Source organism: Myodes glareolus, chromosome 4, assembly GCF_982192425.1.
Source record: "Myodes glareolus chromosome 4, mMyoGla1.1, whole genome shotgun sequence".
NCBI lineage: Eukaryota > Metazoa > Chordata > Mammalia > Rodentia > Cricetidae > Myodes > Myodes glareolus.
The window spans coordinates 41,286,795-41,306,590 of record NC_142029.1 but is presented as its reverse complement, the minus strand read 5'-3'; the positions used below and the strand labels follow the sequence as shown (position 1 = coordinate 41,306,590).

General features: G+C 36.8%; 1 pseudogene; it reads left to right on the top strand.

Annotated features, from left to right (window-relative positions):
• Positions 1–865: 865 nt before the first annotated feature.
• Positions 866–1,346, top strand: LOC125401417 (14-3-3 protein zeta/delta pseudogene; annotated as a pseudogene).
• The last annotated feature ends 18,450 nt before the right edge of the window (positions 1,347–19,796 follow it).

Here is a 19,796-nt window from a genome sequence, read left to right as displayed (position 1 = left end):
TGTTTTATTTTGTGGGAAGGTTGCAAGGGCAGAGGGTGGTTATGAAGGGATGGGGAGATAAATGTGATCAGGATCAATGATGAGAAATGAATAAAAAAATAAAAAATGCATTATTTCTTAAGTGCAAATGACAATAAATGATGGAACAAGAGAACTTGGGGACATGAGAAAATAGGAACACAAATAGCTAAATAGTTAAAGATACTAAATCCCTATTTCTTTCATAATAACCAGAGAGTTTGCGTTTTGCATATTATTGAAACTATTTTGTGGTATCTAAGCAGGTGTGTGTGTGTGTTTGTGTGTGTGTGTGTGTGTGTGTACTTATGTGTATATGCACATACACACATGTGGCTATTCATGCACATTTGTAGGTACTTGTGTATAGAACATAGAGGTTCTCATTGTTTGTCTCTTCTCAAATGCTCCCCATCTTTAGGTCTCTAACTTAACCTGCAGTTTATGGATTGGCTAGATTGGCTGCCTTTAATTTGTAGCATCTTTTTAAACTTCTAAAACTATCAACACAGAGATTCATATTGAAAAGTTGTTTGTGTGTATAATAAAATTTCATTTATTAGGATTACGTGAGAGAATCTCAGTCTCACTGCTGCCACTGCCCAGAGACTCCTGAGTCTTGTTCTGTCTGCTGCCCTCCACTCTTACACACAGAATATCTTCTCAGATTACAGTGAGCTAGTGCAGAAGGCCATACATGCTAAGCAAACTGAATGGTGAGATAACATAAAGCCTGAATGGAACCTATAAACAAGCAAGAAACTATCTAATGAGATGGGTTACTTACCCAAATGTGGTAGGAGTCCATATGTCACCTTGGGTCATCATCTGAAGTATTGAACAAAACATGAACTGGGTTGGAAAAAATAAGATGACTAAAAAATACAGATAAAGAATTGAGACTGTATAAGAAGTATTTTCACTGATGTGCTGTCTCTTTCGGGACAATTCTTGATCCTCAGGGCTTCACAAAGAGAAAATCTTCTGTTTTGAAATGAAGTCAGACTGTCATCTCTTCTTGGCTGAGGTTGCTGCTAGCTCTAACAAGAAAGGGCTTTTAGATCAGCCACAAGCATACCAGGAGGCCTTTGAAAGCAGCTAGAAGGAAGGGAGACCAACACATCCTATCGTGTTGGGTTGGCCCTTAACTTCTCTGTGTGCTGTCATGAGACTCTGAACTCCCCAGACAAAGCCTGCACAAACAGCTTTTGATGAAATCATTGCTGGACATGATGCAGTAAGTGAAGAGTCACAAACAGACAGCATGGGAATAATGTGGCTATTGGGAGACAATTTGCCTGTGGACAGAGAATACTCAAGGAGATTAGCAGATACAGGAGGAAAAGAAGATTAATATTCATTCCAACTTTTGCCTGCCTCGTTTTAAAATTTAGAAAGTAGATTAACATCATCCATGATGCTCCATGGTGTTCTTGGTTCATGATGTCTGTCAAGCTTATCTTACTTTTACTAGAATTTCTGTATTTCTCACACAGTTTTTGAGTGTTGTGATATTATTGGAGTGTAATCAGTTAGCATTCAGAGAGCTACTCAATTCCATCCTGTGGTGGCTACTCAGAGGATATGAGATTTTTTATATAAGTTATAAACATTTGGTATAGCACTTTTGGTACATTGTAGCTTACCATGTTAAAACTGTTCCCTATCGAAACAAAGAAATCTTTCTACAGGTTGGATTGTCATGCTGGAAAGCAGAAATAGATAATTGGTTGAGTCACAAGTGAGGTGTCATGGATACTGTAGGAACATTATACAGCTGTGTTGCAAACAGGCATGTTGGATGGCATATTAGAAACATGTTACTTCTTAAGGAAGTCTGAAATAACTGCCCTATGACATTTCTCTTTAAATTTCATTGACCAGAACTAGCTACATAGTCAATAAGACTGTAAAGAAAAAAAGAGAAGTGTTTGTGTTAGAGCATCAAGAAACTCTCAGAGCATAGAAGAAAACAGAAGAAGGAAAGAGGGACATTTGCTACATTGTTTCACATACATAGACTCTCAATAAATGTAATATATCATAGTAAAATTGACCATGTCCATGATTCCTCTTCTCTAGAATATTGCCAAATCTCTTCACTATTAAAATCTGAGTATCAATGTGTTCTCTTCATCTTCTTGCATGCTTGTACTCTGCACACTAATCTGTCTCCATTCTATGCTGGAAATTGTAGCCTTGGTGTTAATGCTTCCCCCAAATTCATATGTTAAAATCACAAGCTCTGGTGTTCTTATTCTACATCAGGCTGTAGTAGGAGGCCACGTGTTTGTTCCCAGCTCCTCAGTCCCTAAATAACCACACAGAAGCTCTATTATATGAGATACTGTTTAACCAATAGTTTAAGTGTATTTCTGGCTAGCTCTTGTATTTTAAATTAACCCATCTTAATTAATCTGTGTGTCGTCACGTGGTTGTGGCTTACCAGCAAAGTTTTGCTAGCAGCTTGTGCCTTTCCCTGGTGGCCTCATGGCATCTCCCTGATCCCACTTTCTTTCTCTCAGCATACAGTTTAGTTTTCCCCACCTACCTTTATTCCGCCTTGCTAGGCCCAAGACAGATTTTTTATTAACCAATGGTATTGACAGCATACAGAGGGGAATCCCACATCAACAGGCCTTTAGGAGTGATTAGGTCAAAAGGAAAAGACATTGTGGACCAGTTAGCGTTTAGTGTACCTATGACAAAGTAGAGACCTTGCATTCCTTCTGAACTGTGAGATTACTGAGCGAAGACAGTCATCTGTATGAAATAATTCTCACAGGACACCCATTTTACTAGCACCTTGATTCTGGATGCCCCATCCCCCATTCCTGTAAGAAATACATTTCTGATGTTTATAAGTTAGACTGCCTATGATGTCTTATTACAGCCACTCACTGTGGCTGCTGTAGCAGTCAACTCTGTGTGACCCAGCTTCTCTATCAGTATTGATTAATATACTCCTAGTAGGGAGTTTGCTTCCATATTTGTAACTCAGCAGCATTCACTATTCACAGATTCTAAAGGCATGATTACCTCACTGCTCCACTTTGTAAGAATACAACCTTGGAGCCATGACTTCTCTGACACTCTTTGAAAGCAGCAGAATATCTGGGTGGCAGAGATTTTAAAGTGTCCTCTGCCTTTAAAGCATTAAACAATTGGCTTGCTGGATTTTTTTTTCTTTTTTGTAATTTTATTAAATTATAAAAAGTTTCCATTTACGCCCCTCCTCCCAACGCCCTCCCACTCCCCCCCTCCCTCTCCTCCTCCCTCTTTGTCCCCTAGGGAAGTCAGGGTCCCCTGCCCTGTGGGAAGTCCAAGTTCCTCCCCCCTCACTCCAGGTCCAGGAAGGTGAGCATCCAAACAGACTGGATCCCAAAAATCCAGTATATGCAGAGGAAACCAGTCCCAGTGTCATTGTCAATGGCTTCTCGGAAAGACTGCAGGCCAGCCACATTCAGAAAATCCGGCCACATTCAGAGAATCTGGTTGGATCACATGCTCGTTCAGTCACGGTCCATCTGGCCTTGGTAAACTCTCATTAGATCCGACCCCTTGTATCAGTGGGTGATAGTATCCCTCGCAGTCCTTCGTCATTTTCTTCCTCCTTTTGCTCCTCGTTTGGATCTTGGGGGGCTCAGTTCGGTGCTCCAACGCGGGCCTCCATCTGTATCGTCATCCAACGCCAGATGAGGGATCTCTCTGGGAAGAACCTGGCTTGCTGGATTATTACCAACTAGTTCCCATCTATGCTCAAAAGTGTGTGTAATTTTCTTTTTTTGTTTTGGGGGGGTCTTTATGTCATTTGGGTATCAGGGTAATTGGGCCCTACAAAAAGAATGGGTTAGTGTTTCTTCTGCTTCTATTTGTGCAATAATTTGAGAAGTATTAGTATTAATTCTTCTTTGAAAGTCTGATAGAAATTTATGCTCAAACCATTCAGACATGAGCTTTTTATGCTTCTATTTTATTAGGGGTTATAGGTCTATTTACCTATTTATTCCTTATCTGATTTTGATTTAACTTTGATAAGTAGTATGTATTGAGAAAATTATCAATTACTTTTAGATTTTCCACCAAATTACGAGTTTTTTATACGCTTTTATTATTTAGAGTTTTGGGAAACATGAAATAACAAGTAAGTTGTGATTCAGGTTCCTAATGACTGTAAGAAAAACTATCAAAGAAAAACACTATTGACTTCTGTTTTCCATTTCTTAAAAAATTAAAATTCCAATTACAAAATTTACTTCTTGGGGTGATCTGAATGAGAAAGACTCCCATGCTCTGTAGTCTCATATATTTAAATCTTGCTCCCCAGTTTGTGGATTTATTTTGCAAGGGTTAGGTGTGACTTCTTGGAGGAGCAGTCACCTGGAGTGGTCTTTGTGGTTCCTATCAACCTGCTGCTTCCATAGGATACATACAAATAGATGAACAAAAAGTCTGGAAGTTTTGATAAAAGTGGTGATTGAGTGAAAGCTTTGAAGCTCTCAGCTACATTCCAGTTCTGTGCCTCCCTGTCTGCTACAATGCTCTCTGCCATGAAGGCTATGGACTCTAACCCTCTGGAACCATGAACCCCTAAATTAAATGCTTTCATAAATTACCTTCATTGTGTGCTTTATCACGGAGATAAAAAAAATAACTAAGACTCTTTCTCTATTTTATCTGGGCTAAGGAATTTCACAAATAAAACACATGTTAACTGCAGTGATAGAAAATGTACAAAAGGTTTAAACCCGCCATTACATTTCCTAAAACTGCCAGGATTTTCAGGCATCTAATTTTATGTATCCTATGTCATAATTAGAAATTTGATTGTTCTGAAATTATAAGAAAATGATTTGTTCCTTCTTGCTTATAAGAGGACACTGGAAAAATATAAATGCTTTGCAAATGACAGAAATGGCAGTTGCTGTAAAATGAGATTTTGATTTTTAACAAGAAAATGGATAGAGCTGTTCAACTCTCAAATGGTTTTTGAAACATTTGTTGGTTTATATTGGTTTCAAATTATTCCACCTTTTAGAGGTAGATGTTGATACATTAGAGAATTGATATTACTTCTCTCAAATGTTATTCATCAAAGGCTTATTAACTATATTCAATTTATCAATATTCTGTAATTATAAGTTTATTTAAATGCTATTATGACTTGGACTTTTTGTAATTGGATATATTTTTATGTTTTAAACTGGAGATAATTTAAATTTTTCTTAAGTTCTTATTTTATGTGTGTGAGTGAATGTTATGCCTGCCTGGATGTATGTCTATGTACCACATACACACCTATGGTGTGGGAGGTTATTCTGTCTATGTGTTGCTTTTAATGGTTAATGAATAAAGAACTACTTTGAGCCTATGGCAGGGAAGAACAGAACTAGGTGGGAAAAGGTAGGCTGTATGCTGGGAGAAAGAAGGGTGGAGTCAGAAAGAAGCCATGAAACTGCTGGTGACAGATGCTAGGAACTTTAGCCAGTAAGTCAGTGTCATATGGTGTCACACGGATTAATAAAAATGGGTTAAATTAATATAAGAGTTAGCCAATAAGAAGCTAGAGCTAATAGGCCAAACATTGATTTAATTAATAAAGTTTCTGTGTGATTATTTTGGGTCTAAGCTAGCTGGGAGGCTAGGAACTAACAACCAGCTCTCCACTACAACAGATTGGCATACCAATATGAGTAACTGCATCCACATAAAAACATGAGAAAGCTTTAAAAGTAATTCTAGACACAAAAGAACAGAGTTAAGCATGGTTTGATAGTGTCATTTTCTTAGATGGGCTTTGTTTGATAGAAGCAAGCAGGGGCATGGCTCCTTTAAGAGAAGTTTTCCCTACTCAGCAATAGCAGAACAGGTGCACCATTTTGAAATGCTGACTTTCTGGGTCATGCTGGCAGCATGACCTCTGGCTCTTTTGGGTGTTGGAGCATTTGAATGGTGTTTGTGAGCAGCATGCTGCAGCTTGTTAATGGCAATGTAGAAGGGCTGTGTGCCTGAAATTGGGGCAGTGGCGTGGCTCTCAGAGGTGAGTGGTTCCATCTTGCTGGACTTGACAGGGCAAGCAGAAAGTACCATATATACAATAGTAATGGCACAGCTTAAGTTTTAAGAAGCACTTAGAATTTTAAAAAGTGATCCTGGACAGTAAAGAATGACAGATATGCAATAAAGACAAATCCATATGAGTCATAGTGTTGGATAAATGTATGTAGGCTTGGGAGAGAGAAGAAAAAAGAGTATAGAGAGTCATGAAAGGAAGTTAATAGTTTATTTTAAAAAGGTAAGGTCTTTAAAGAGATAGAGTACAAATAGTCATAGATTTTAAAAAGTAAAATAAATAAGCTATGTAAATATGGAAAATTTACAGAGAGTCTGGATTAGGTATATTATTGAGTTATATTTGAATTTTTTGACTGCTAAGGAGCTAAGTACAAAGAGACATTTCATTGTATGTTGTAAGCTAAACCAGCATGTATATTAAAAAGATATCATGACTTTCAAATTTGGGTTTAAGGATCTATTGCTTCCAAAAAGTGATTCTTCTCTTGTTTCCACAGAGAATGAGAACCTATGGATTGCTTCTGGACTGGTGTGATTTGATGGACCAAGATCCCCTGCAGGTTGCTGTGAACAGCCCCCAAAACTACTACACCCAACAATCAAGAGGAGACAGTTAGAGAAAACTATGGCCATATTCCCAAATATTGTCCACATTTAATGGGGATATGCTATAGAGATTTGCTTTGGTAAAACTGGCTTATTGATAGAAGCTTAAGGTCAATTTTGTTATTTGTATATATCTGCTCTTGATTAAGATATTGTGTTTGTGCAGCTCATTTAAAATATAATGTATTATTGAGAAATATAGGTAAATAGAGAGTCATCTATAATAGTCAAGCTTATAGCCATGTTAGTTAGATTTTATAGATGTGCAGGGAAGTATTTCAGATGGATAGGGATTCTTCAAATCTTTCAAAGACTACATAATATGGCATTTAAAGTGTTTTAAGAGTTTAGTACTTTTCATGACATTGAGACACATGTGCTCCTGGAAGTACCAAATTACTTCAAGAGGAAGATAGGCATCAAAGATGATCCTTATGGAGTTGGCTAGCCATTTGGGCAAGAAACTGTTCTTGCCTGGACTGCTTGATGAACTGACATACAGGACCCACAAAAAAAATGACCGCTGAACTTACCTTAAGGTGAGATGGCCCTTCAGGGTTCCTGATGCATAAAATACTCTACTAGACAATCTGCATGATACAAAAGAGAATGACTGGCAAACTGCCAATATAGGCAGAACTGTCTTTGAAATTTCCTGCTTTGTGTAAAAGTATGATGGATACTATGTGATGGTAGGCTGAAGATGGATGCCCCAGTGGTATAGAAAAACTTTGGGTGACTGTCTAGGCAGTAAGATGTCTCTATCAATTCTAGAGTTTTGGAAGTTGCTTACAATGTACTTCTTACTTACTTAGGTAATATCATATCATTCTGGAGTCTTTGATGAAGTTGAAGATTTTATAGTTATAGTTTTCCTTAGTTATGATAAAAGACAAAGTACATATAAATATTGTAACTATAATTCTTGCTTCATACCTGTTTTATTATATGTAATTTTACTATGTTAAAGTTAAAGCCTTCCTGTTTGTTTAAACAGAAAGGGAAAATGGTATGGGAGGTCATTCTGTCTATGTGTTGCTTTTAATGGTTAATGAATAAAAAACTGCTTTGAGACTATGGCAGGGAAGAACAAAACTAGGCAGGGAAAGCTAGGCTGCATACTGGGAGAAAGAAGGGCAGAGTCAGAGAGAAGCCATGGAGCCACAAGAGACAGAAATTGGGAACTTTAGCCAGTAAGCTACTGTCACGTGGCAACACATGGATTAATGAAAATGGGTTAAATTAATATAAGAGTTAGCCAATAAGAAGCTAGAGCTAATAGGCCAAGCACTGATTTAATTAATGCAGTTTCTGTGTGATTATTTTGGGTCTAAGATAGCTGGGCAGCCAGGAACCAACAAGCAGAGCGGCCCTCTCCTCCAATGAAGACCATGAAGACCAGAAGACAGTGTTGGGTCCTCTGGAACTAGAGCTATGATGGTTGTAAATTGCCTTGTGTCATTTGGAAATCAAACAGCTCTTTTTGAAGAGTATCAAGTACTCTTGACCACTGAGCCATCTGCCTAGCCCCTGTTTTAAGATTTTTAAATTTTTATTTTACAATATTCCTGATTTGTACAATATTCAAAATAGCTAGAACATGAGTGAACCTAATCTTCACTAAAGTCAAAGAAGCATTAGAATTTTACAAAAGCAAAAATCAATTATTAATGTGATTGATTGGTTAGGACAGAGCACAAACAATTTAGCTAAAAAGATTAGCATTCTAGTTTTCAAGACACTTTCCAAAGAAAATCCCAAGCATGTAAGTTATAATCAATGTCAAAGTTACCAGATCTATTAATTTTCTGTAACATTCACAGAAGAGTTGAGAAATATAATTAACAACAAAAATTGCAAAACAGTGCCAGTGTCTTGATAATTGCTGCAACGTTTATCAAGACTGTACCTAAGTATAACAGAGGAATATCAGTCATTCCCACATTGAGGCTTGGTTCCAGACAGTGTACACCACAGAATGTGAGTCAGCTTCTTGGCCTTCAAGTTTAGAAGTAGAATAAATGACTTGAACTCAAAGAGTGCCTGGAATATATTAAAAGCAAGCAGATTATTTAAGTTGCACTAAACCTTACATATATAATATTGTGTTTGTAGTTTCCATTTGTAAAAGCTTGCTGCTCTCTGATAAGAGGAGAACTGATTGGGACACTTTATCAAATATTCATTTGCTTGACGTAATGTAGCTTAAAAAGCATATACAAAGCACAGAAAAAAATCTTATGACTTAATTTCTAAAGAAATATTCTAAATGAGAAAGGAAAGAAGGTGTGATAAATGTGAGAAGAGGATTGATTGTCAGACTAACAAATTTAAGGTGATTCTGTGAAATAATTTTCAAACCTGAATTCTGCAATCTAAACACCAGTTGTAAAGAGACAAAACATAAAGAATCCGAATAAACAATCTCTTTAAGGAGATGTGGTTCTGTTCTCTGCATCTTTTGTACCTCTTTCTTCCTCTCTTGATTTTATTTTCTTGCTTGAAGTTTTTCAAGTTTTCTCTCAAAAGTTTTGTTCTTTAGATAATTTAGCAGCTCACTAGTTCATTGTCATCACAATAAAATAATAATAACCATATTAATAATAAATGTGAGCTAGACAAGCTCCTTTCTCTATTGTTAGCCTGCAAAAGGTATTTAATTACGGTAATGAAAAGCCAACTCTGACAGAACCTTGTTCTTGGTTTCCACACCTATGAACCAAGAAGTTGAGGCAACATTTGCACTGGAAAACTGACAGAAATTTGGAGAAGTAGGCAAGAAATGCCTGCAAAATAGCCAACAGTAATTCCTCTTTTAGGAATAGAGACTCAGTGGAGATTCTGGTGAAGGGTCAAAAAACAAGAAGATGAGAGAAGGTATGTAACTTAGAAGTTGGCCAATAGTTATATTCAAAATACTTACATAAACAATAAAAGTCATGGTGTTAGGGTCTCAGATCGAAATGACATTATTGGAAATTAGATTAAAGGAAAATTTCACTGTGACAGAAGACTATCTGCACTATGTCCTAGGGCTTTATAGATAGTTAAACAAGAATTATGAAATAATTTATCTGGCAGAAGAGATTTCAAAACAACCAAGTATTATGGCTATAAAATAAGAACTACTTGCCAGGAAGTTTACTTCAGGGTTGAAGTTCTGGCAAGAATTAACTGGTAACACACTGCTTAGTGGAACTTTGAGAGTAGAGTCAACATAGGCATCTTAAAAAGTTAAAGTGACCAGCAATGTGTGTGCCATGCCAGCTTTGGAAATCACAGACACCTGTATGCAACATGTGGAAGTCACTATGTGGGTTGTGGTCAGCAAAGCTCAGAGGTTAGGCTGTCAAAGACCAGAAAGACAAAACCTAAGATATTGAACTTGTTGCTTAAGGATTTAATCCCTCTGCTACTGAATTTCTGCAGGAGCCTCTTCCCTCAGTCTATCTGATCCTCCCGTTCACATATACACTATCTCTCCTTAACCAAGATTTGGTTATCAGAAATGGATAAACTCTTCAGTGAGTTCCCAGACTCCTGTTGTCTATGCTTCACTAATTGGTTTCTATGGGTAAGTTTTGTTTTGTTTTCTTACAACAGGGTCTCAGAGTCTCTAATCCTAGGCTTGTCTAGAATTCACTGTGTGTCCCAGGCTGGCTTCAAACTGATAACCATACTACCTCAGCATCCCAAGTGTTGTTTTCCATCTTGTCTTTAGAAATTTACTCAGTTTCATTTTGTAGTATCTTTGTAGAGATAAGGTAAAAACACCAATTCCATAATGTTAAAGAAGCCTTTGTACCACGGGATAATACAGAGCTGTGAACAAGCGTGGAACTTGGTGTTCGGCTTGAGATCTCTTAGCCTGCTCAACATAGCAAGCAAGGCACCAGAGTTCCTAGTATGCCTAACATGCCCTGGAAACCCTGGTGAAACTATGATTACTGTGTTTCTGAAGTCCAGAATCAATTTTCTGGTGTCCAAGGAACATTCCTGATCCATTATTTGGCAAACACATTGGTCTCATTTTCCCCACACATTTCCATTTCAAGGCTATTGCCTATATTTTTTTCAAATATCTTATTTCTGGCCACGTCTTTTGTCTCTGTTTTTATGCCATTCATCTAATTTTTCAGTTTTATTCTATTATCATTATATACTTGATATATTCAAGTCAAACAAGTTCCTTAAAGGCAGATTTTTATGTGAGATTGTAATTTCATAACATGGCTTTGGTACATAGTAGATGCCCATTTGGTTTCACTAAATCAATTCTAAAGAAAATTAAGAGTTTCTCCTTAAAAATTTCTGCCTATTGGTGTGGGCCCTGGTATTTCACACACTGTTTTCAGAAACAGAGTAAAGAATAGATCTTGACAAAGAATTCTCTCACCTCTTTACTATATGATAGGGTAACGTCAAGGGTATTGCACACTTTGTGGCAGCTTGTCTCCAAAGGCTTGTAGTCATTTTAGTTAAAAATGACTTCGCAGATACTTCTCTGGCCTGATAAAAGCTCTGTAACGGAGCAAACAAAATGCTGCCAAGAAACATAGCCACAGGAACCAAGTGCTAGGGATTTATTTGTTACTGTTGTTTCAAGGTTAAACAGCAGACTATGAAAAAGTATAGAATTATAGAACTTCAAAAAGTTTTGAAGAAACTTCAGAGACTATTTATCTCATCTTCTTTTGTAAATCTCTGGATTGTTTACTTCTGCAGAATTCTGGTTTATACCAAAGACCAGTTGAGACATCCAGCCTGTGGTGGATTCAACAACTGGATTCTTGAACATTCTGTTCTCAGACAACTATTGTTGGACTTGCTGAACCACATGTATTTCCATCCTGTAGGTTCTGTTCCTCTAGAGAACCCTGACTAATGCAAGGCAAAATAAAGTTGCTTTCTTTATCAGAAGATAAATATGTATGGCTATAACAACCAAAGCAACATAATTAAGTCAAATAAATAAGTGAAATGAGCAAAAATGCTCATTCTTCATGAGAATCTGTAAGTAGATAAACATAAGCCATAAAGGAATGGTTTGACACCATTTGATCCTCCTTATTACATGAGCTCTCTGTGGAATAGACAGTGACTGAGGTGTTTCTGAAAATTCATAAGCACATCAGGTCCATTTATACATATGGAATTTAAGAAAACAATACTTATTATCCTGTAAAATGTACAGAAGCCACATAAAATGTGAAGTCAAATTTCTGTCTACCTGAGCAAACAAGCAATTTTGATTGGTTACTACCAGGGATTTCTGAAACCTGAAATTTAGTTAAATGTCATACCTAGAGTTCAACAAGCAATGCATTTAAACTAGATACTTTGATTTCTCCATTTCAGGGTGATACTGGAAGAAAAAGAGTAACATATGTCAGCATAGATCAAAATAAGGTTTTTAGCTCTAATATCCCCTAGAGAAAAACTAAAAACTAATCTCCTTATCAAATCATTTTATAATCCCCTTGTCTTTCTGTCCTTTCACATCTTCTCTTTAGTAAACATCACTGCTGACAAATCTGTTCTGTCATTTTTTCCAATAAACCAGAGAGCTTATTTCAATGGTCATGTTTAATATCATCATCCTTTTCAAAGGTTATGGTGCTCATCTGGTGAAAACATATTATATATTTAAGATACATTGTATTATACCCATGTGACACTTGCTTAGGACTGTCTGAATCTTTTCCTGTAGTACTTATTATCTCAAGGCACAGTATGTATTTACTAATTGGTCATGTTTGTTTATTTTTATTTTATGCTAAGTCTCTTCTCCATGTCCTACCTCTACTGAGGTTTGAGCTTTGCATTGATGAGGAGGCTTGTTTTTCTCCCTGGTGAGTTCTGTTTTAGAATGTGTTATGGCTCATGGTTCTATTCAATAGCTAAGTGGAAACAAATGGAAAGGCAGAATAGCTGAATAACAATCTATTTTTTTTAAGATCTGAGCTGTCTCAATAAACATTTCTAGAGAATGTATGACTGCCTCTCATTTTAAATCCCACTATCAATCCTGTCTTTCTAAGAGCATGAATATTTTCCAAAAAATCTCTGGTATTATATATTTTGTCAAGTTTCAGGATGCCACCATATCTAAACAAAGCAGAATTTAATCCTTTCATAATGGTCTCTAAACCTGACGCAGAATCTGTTTTTGCAACTAGTCCTGCTAATATTACATCTTGGCACGGACATAGTTCCAGGGATTCAAGATCCCTAAGCCTTTGGAACATCATGATTTCGAGGAGTGTATCTGTTGACTTGGCAGCTTTGAATTCTCCCAGGTAGTTTCTGCCAACAATGTGATTTAAGATAGAAGACTTGGATAACAAAATGGAAGACTGAAATTTAGAGGGACGAGGGACTGAGTTCAAATAGGGGTATGTATCATACATGCACAACCAAGGCCAATAAACAGTTCTGTTTACTAAGGCTGAGCCAAACCTCCCTTTTGACACTACTCTATGTATACTCAATATTACAGGAGTGAGAAACAGAAACTGCTAGAGGCTTCATATCTTCTCTTCTCTGGATCCTGTCCCATTTTTCACTTTGTTGACTTTCTTGCTAATTATGGTTTGTATGTTTTTCTTGCAATAAATTTTAACCATAAATACTTTCTGAAATTTGTTGTTCTTTTTAGTGAATTGTACTGTAATTCAGCAAATTCTCATATTTAATTTCCAGAAAATAAAATTATCAAAATGTGCAGCACTTAATTGCTGCAAGAAGGGGGGCTGCTTGTTTGTCCCAACTGCCCATATAGCTTAGCCCCGAAATAACCACACAGAAACTGTATTAATTAAATCATTGCTTGGCCCATTAGCTCTAGTTTCTTATTGATTAATTCTTACATCTTAATTTAACCCATTTCTATTAATCTGTGTATCAACACATGGCTGTGGCCTACCGGGTAAAATTCCCAGCATCTGTTTCTGGCAGATCCATGGCGTATCTCCCTGGCTCTTTTTTCTTCCTCCCAGAATTCAGTTCTGTCTTCCCTGCCTACCTAAGTTCTGCCAGGCCCAAGGCTATTTCTTTATTAACCAATAAATGCAACACAAATACAGAAGGGCCTCCTATACCACATAATAGGTTAAAGAAAAGGATTAAAAATAGTAGATTGTGTTAATGAAAAACTAATACCACAAGGAGGTAGATAGAAATTTATCAAAAGGAATGTAAAAATGCATAAGTATCAAGAATGAAGTTCTACAAAGGGTTAAATGTGGTTGTTGAAAAAGAAAAACAATAGGCTGGAAAGATGGTTCAGCAATTAAAGACATTATCTGCTCTTCCAGAGACTCTGGGCTCAATTTCCAGGACCCATATGACTCTTCAGTGTTCATATTTATCAGTATTGTGTTAACATTATTTCCACACCAACATTCCTTCCCTCCAACTTCTCCTATGTCCCCAGCTCCCTCTCGAACATGACCTCTTCTTTAACTGTTATTATATGACCCCTTCTTTAATTATTATTGTTACATACACTCACACACATACACACAAATATGCACATATTTGTCTTTAAATACAACCTACTGACTCTACTAAGTGTTGATCATGTGTCAATCAGTCAACCTACTGACTCCATTAAATGTTGATCATCTCATTGATATTGGTTAAGTGTTGATGCTTAGAGTGGACCACTAGGGATTGTCCCTAGAGAAACTGCTTTCCTCGCTCTCAGCATTCACTAAAAATCACCTATAGAGTTGTTCATCTAGGGTTAAAGCCTTGTAAGATTTTCCCATCCAGATTTGAAAGTCAACTGGAATTGTCATTGTACAGATCATGTTTAGGCAATAATTTTTAATTTTGATTTTGATAAATCACATACACATGTTTTATTGTCATATATGATATTGTTTTGTATGCACAGTGTGGAATGACACAAAGTAATTAACACATATCATTTAAATACCTTTATTTTCTCTGTTTCTGAAACTTTGTACCAACTAACAAATATCTGCCCCTTCTCACTACCACTAGCATTTACATGGTTAAAAGCATACACTCTTCTGTTATTAGTCATTTGTTTTGGAATATATGTGTAAGTCATGAGACATAAAATCATTTTGTTCCTGGCTTACTTAGCGTAATGCCTTCCTGAATCACACCTATTGGAAGTAATAGGTTTTCTCCTAATTTTAAGTCGATATAATTTTTAAATTGATTTTTAATGAGTTCTACATTTTTTCTGCTCCCTTCTCTGTCTCTCCCATCCCCCTTCAACCTTCCCCAAAGGTCCCCATGCTCCCAATTTACTCAGAAGATCTTGTCTTTTTCTACTTCTCATGGAGATTAGATCTATGTAAGAATCTCTTAGTGTCCTCTTTGTTGTCTAATTTCTCTGGGATTGTGGTTTGTAGGCTGTTTTTTTTTGCTTTATGTTTAAAAACCACCTGTGAGTGAGTACATGTGATAATTGTCTTTCTGTGTTTTGGTTACCTTACTCAAAATAATGTTTTCTAGCTCTATCCATTTGTTTGCAAAATTCAAGATGTCATTATTTTTTGTAGTACTCCATTGTGTAAATGTACCAGGTTTTCCTTATCCATTCTTTGGTCGATGGGCATTTAGGTTGTTTCTAGGTTCTGGCTATGACAAACAGTACTGCTATGAACATAGCTGATCATATGTCCTTGTGGCACAATTGATCATCCATTGGATATATATCCCAAAGTGGTATTACTGAATCTTGAGGAAGTTTGTTTCCTAATTTCATGAGAAATTGCCACACTGATGTCCAAATGGGCTGTACCAGTTTGCATTCCCACCAGCAATTCAGAAGTGCTTTCTTTTCCCCACAACCTCTCCAGTATAAGTTTTCATCATTGTTTTTGATCTTGGCCATTCTTACAGATGTAAGATCAAATCTGAGAGTTGTTTTGATTTGCATTTCTTTTTTATTTCATTTTTATTATTTTATTAACTTATTAATTTATTTATTTATTAAAAATTTCCACCTCCTCCCCATCTTCCTTTTCCCTCCCCCCCTCTCCTCTTCCCCCTCCCTCTCCAGTCCTAAGAGCAGTCAGTGTTCCCTGCCCCGTGGGAAGACAAAGGTCCTCCGCCCTCCATCCAGGTCTATGAAGGTGAGCATCCAAAAAACCAGGCTCCCACAAAGCCAGACCGTGCAGTAGAATCAAAACCCAGTGCCATTGACCTTGGCTTCTCAGTCAGCCTTCATTGCCAGCCACATTCAGAGTGTTCAGTTTCATCACATGCTCCATCACTCCCAGTCCAGCTGGTCTTGGTGTGATCCCATTAGATCAGTCCCACTGTCTCAGTGGGTGGATGCACCCCTCGTGGTCCTGACTTCCTTGTTCATGTTTTCCCTCCTTCTACTCCTTATTTGGACCTTGGGATCTAAGTCCAGTGCTCCAATGTGGGTCTCTGTCTCTATCTCCATCCATCGCCAGATGAAGGTTCTATGGTGACATGCAAGATATTCATCAGTGTGGCTATGGGACAAGGCCAGTTCAGGCACCCTCTCCTCTGCTGTCCAGGGAACAATCTGGGGACCTCTCCTTGGACCTGGGAACCACTCTAGAATCAAGTCTCTTGCAAACCCTAATATGGCTACCTTAATTAAGATATTTACTTCCCTGCTCCCATATCCACCTTTCCTCCATCCCAGCCATCCTATTCCCCCAAGCTCTCCCCCATCCTCCCCTTCTTTCTACTCTCTACCCATCTCCCCTTACACTCACCCCACCCCCACTCCCGTGCACCCAAGTTTTGCCTGGCAATCTTGTCTACTTCCAATATCCAGGAGGATAACTATATGATTTTCTTTGGGTTCACCTTCTTATTTAGCTTCTCTAGGATCATGAATTATAGGCTCAATGTCCTTTAATTATGAATAGAATCCACTTATGAGTGAGTACATGCCATATTCATCTTTTTGGGTCTGGGTTATCTCACTCAGTAAAGAGTTTTCTATTTCTATACATTTGCATGCAAAATTCAAGATGTCATTGTTTCTTACCGCTGAGTAAAACTCAAGGTGTATATGTTCCACAACTTTTTAAACCATTCTTCTATTGAGGGGCACCTAGGTTGTTTCCAGGTTCTGGCTATTACAAATAGTGCTGCTATGAACATAGTAGAACAAATGCTTTTGTAGTATGATTGGGCATCTCTCGGGTATATTCCCAAGAGTGGAATTGCTGGGTCCTGAGGGAAGTTGACTCCCAGTTTCCTGAGAAACTGCCACACTGATTCCCAAAGTGACTGCACAAGTTTGCATTCCCACTAACAATGAATGAGTGTTCCCCTTACTCCACATCCTCTCCAGTATAGGCTATCATTGGTGTTTTGGATTTTAGCTATTTTGACAGGTGTAAGATGGTATCTCAAAGTGGTTTTGATTTGCATTTCCCTGATTGCTAAGGAGGTTGAGCATGACCTTAAGTGTCTTTTGGCCATTTGAATTTCTTCTGTTGACAATTCTCTGTTCATTTCAGTACTCCATTTTTAATTGGGTTAATTAGAGTTTTGGTGTCTAGTTTCTTGAGTTCTTTATATATTTGGAGATCAGACCTTTGTCTGTTGCAGGGTTGGTGAAGATCTTCTCCCAATCAGTAAGTTGCCTTTTTGTCTTAATGACAGTGTCCTTTGCTTTACAGAAGCTTCTCAGTTTCAGGAGGTCCCATTTATTCATTGTTGTTCTTATTGTCTGTGCTACTGGGGTTCTACCTAGCAAGTGGTCTATTGTGCCCATAAGTTTTTGATCTTCGCTACTCAGGTATAAGATGGAATCTCAGAGTTGTTTTGATTTGCATTTATCTGATGACTAAGGATGTTGAACATTTCCTTAAGTATCTTTCAGTCATTTTAGATTCCTTTGTTGAGAGTTCTCTTTTTAGGTCTGTACTCCATTTTTTTATTGTATTATTTGTTCTTTTGATGACCAATTTCTTGAGTTCTTTGTATATTTTGGAGATCAAACTTCTGTCTGACGTGGGGTTAGTGAAGATCTTTCCCATTCTGTAGGCTGTTGTTTTGGCTTGTTGACCATGTCCTTTGCTTTTCAGAAGGTTTTAAGTTTCAGGAAGTCCCATTTATTAATTGTTTCTCTCAGTGTCTGTGCTGCTGGGGTTATATTTAGGAAGTGGCCTCCTGTGCCAATGCTTTCAAGAGTACTTCCCACACTCTCTTCTATAAGGTTCAGTGTGGCTGGCTGTAAATTGAGGTCCATTTGGACTTGAGTTTCATCCATGGTGATAGATATGTGTCTATTTTCATTCTTCTACATATTGATATCCAGTTATGCCAGTACTACTTGTTAAATATGTTTTCTATTTTCCATTTGATCATTTTTACTTTTTTTGTCAAAAATCAGGTGTTCTAAGGTATGTGGATTGATACCCGGGTCTTCTATTCAGTTCGATTGGTCCTATATTTTTTTTATCATGTACAATCTATGTTTTTTAATTCACTCATTGACCATCATATTTATGTTGAGTTCATAATTTTAATTTACAGAAAATGCTGCGGTTAACAAATGAATTCTACATCTTCACCATGTTGATCTATAGTTATTAGAATGCACAGAAATTGGACTTCTTGACCATTTGATAAGAATAGTTTTACATAATAATAGTACTTGTTATCATTTATATGATTAACAAGTTATTCTAAAAACCATGCAGTGGTTATCTCTGAGTAGTTTAAATCTTATATTTTGTTTTAAAATTATTTTTTTAAGATTTTAATATAATTACATCATTTTTTACTTTTCCTTCTCCCCTCCAAACCTTCCAATATTCCCACCTTGCTTTTTTTTTTAAAAAAATATGGCCTCTTTTCTTTTTACTCATTAGATATTGAGCCCTTTTACATATTTGTATGTCTTGGGGAGAGATGCCTATTCATGTTCTTGTATATGTATAGAGATATGCACCTGTGTGTGTGTGTGTGTGTGTGTGTGTGTGTGTGTATTCCTGCGTGTCTATACACCAGACCAAGTTAGAACAGCTTTCTCAAAAATTTTGTTTTTGGTTTTACAGTTTCAGGATTTATATCTAAGTCTATAGTTTATTTTGAATTAATTTATGTATAATATGAAAGATAAGTTAGTTTCCTTGTTCTGTGAGTAGTTTGCCAGTTTTTCTAATGTCCTCTGTTAAGGAGAGGATCCCTTACTCACTGTGAAATGTAGAACTTTATTGGAAAATCAATTGATTGTAAATACATAGGCTCATTTCTTAGCTTACAGTTTTGTTCCACAAGTCACTGGTTTTATTTTTATGCGATTACTATACTGCTTTAATAATTATAACAACAGCAAATACAGTCTGTAACCAAATGCCTCCAGCTTTGTTCTTTTGGCTAAGAGTTGAATTGGCTATTTTATTGTAGTTCCACATGAGCTTTAAGATTTTTTTGTCTGTGTAAAATAATGCTCTAACTTTAATGGATTTTCTTTTTCAAGTTGTTATAACTTGTTTGGGGGATTGTCATATGTCATATCCTAAAAAGGGGCTTTGTATTTGGTTTTTCGAGATAGGGTTTCTCTGAAGCTTTGAAGCCTGTACTGGAACTAGCTCTTGTAGACCAGATGACCTCGAACTCACAGAGATCCGCCTGCCTCTGCCTTTTTTGGTAGTTCATTAAATAGATTTTATTATTATATTTTATATACATGCCAGGTTTTGAAATTAAACTACAATTTTACATATATTCTCTCTTTTTTCTCTCCCTCCCCTCTGTGTGTTTTCGTTCCTATCCCCTAATAATTATAGTTAAACATCATGGTTTGTTAGCTAAGAAAATGGCAACAAATAGCTGCTGTGAGAGTGAAATCAGATTTCTCCAAGATCGAGTCTCCTGATAGATTATAAAATTTCAAATGGTCACTCCTAAATGCATGTAAAATGCTAGAAATCACAAATGGATTCAATACAGTATGTGTGTCTCTGTGTGTGTATGTGTGTGTATGAAACAATAATAATTAAAGAAGAATTGGTCATGAATTTGGAAAGGTATAGGAGGAATATAAGATATGTTGCAGATATTCCTGATACAATTGAAGATATTATTAAACATAATTTCTTGTGATATTTCAGAGT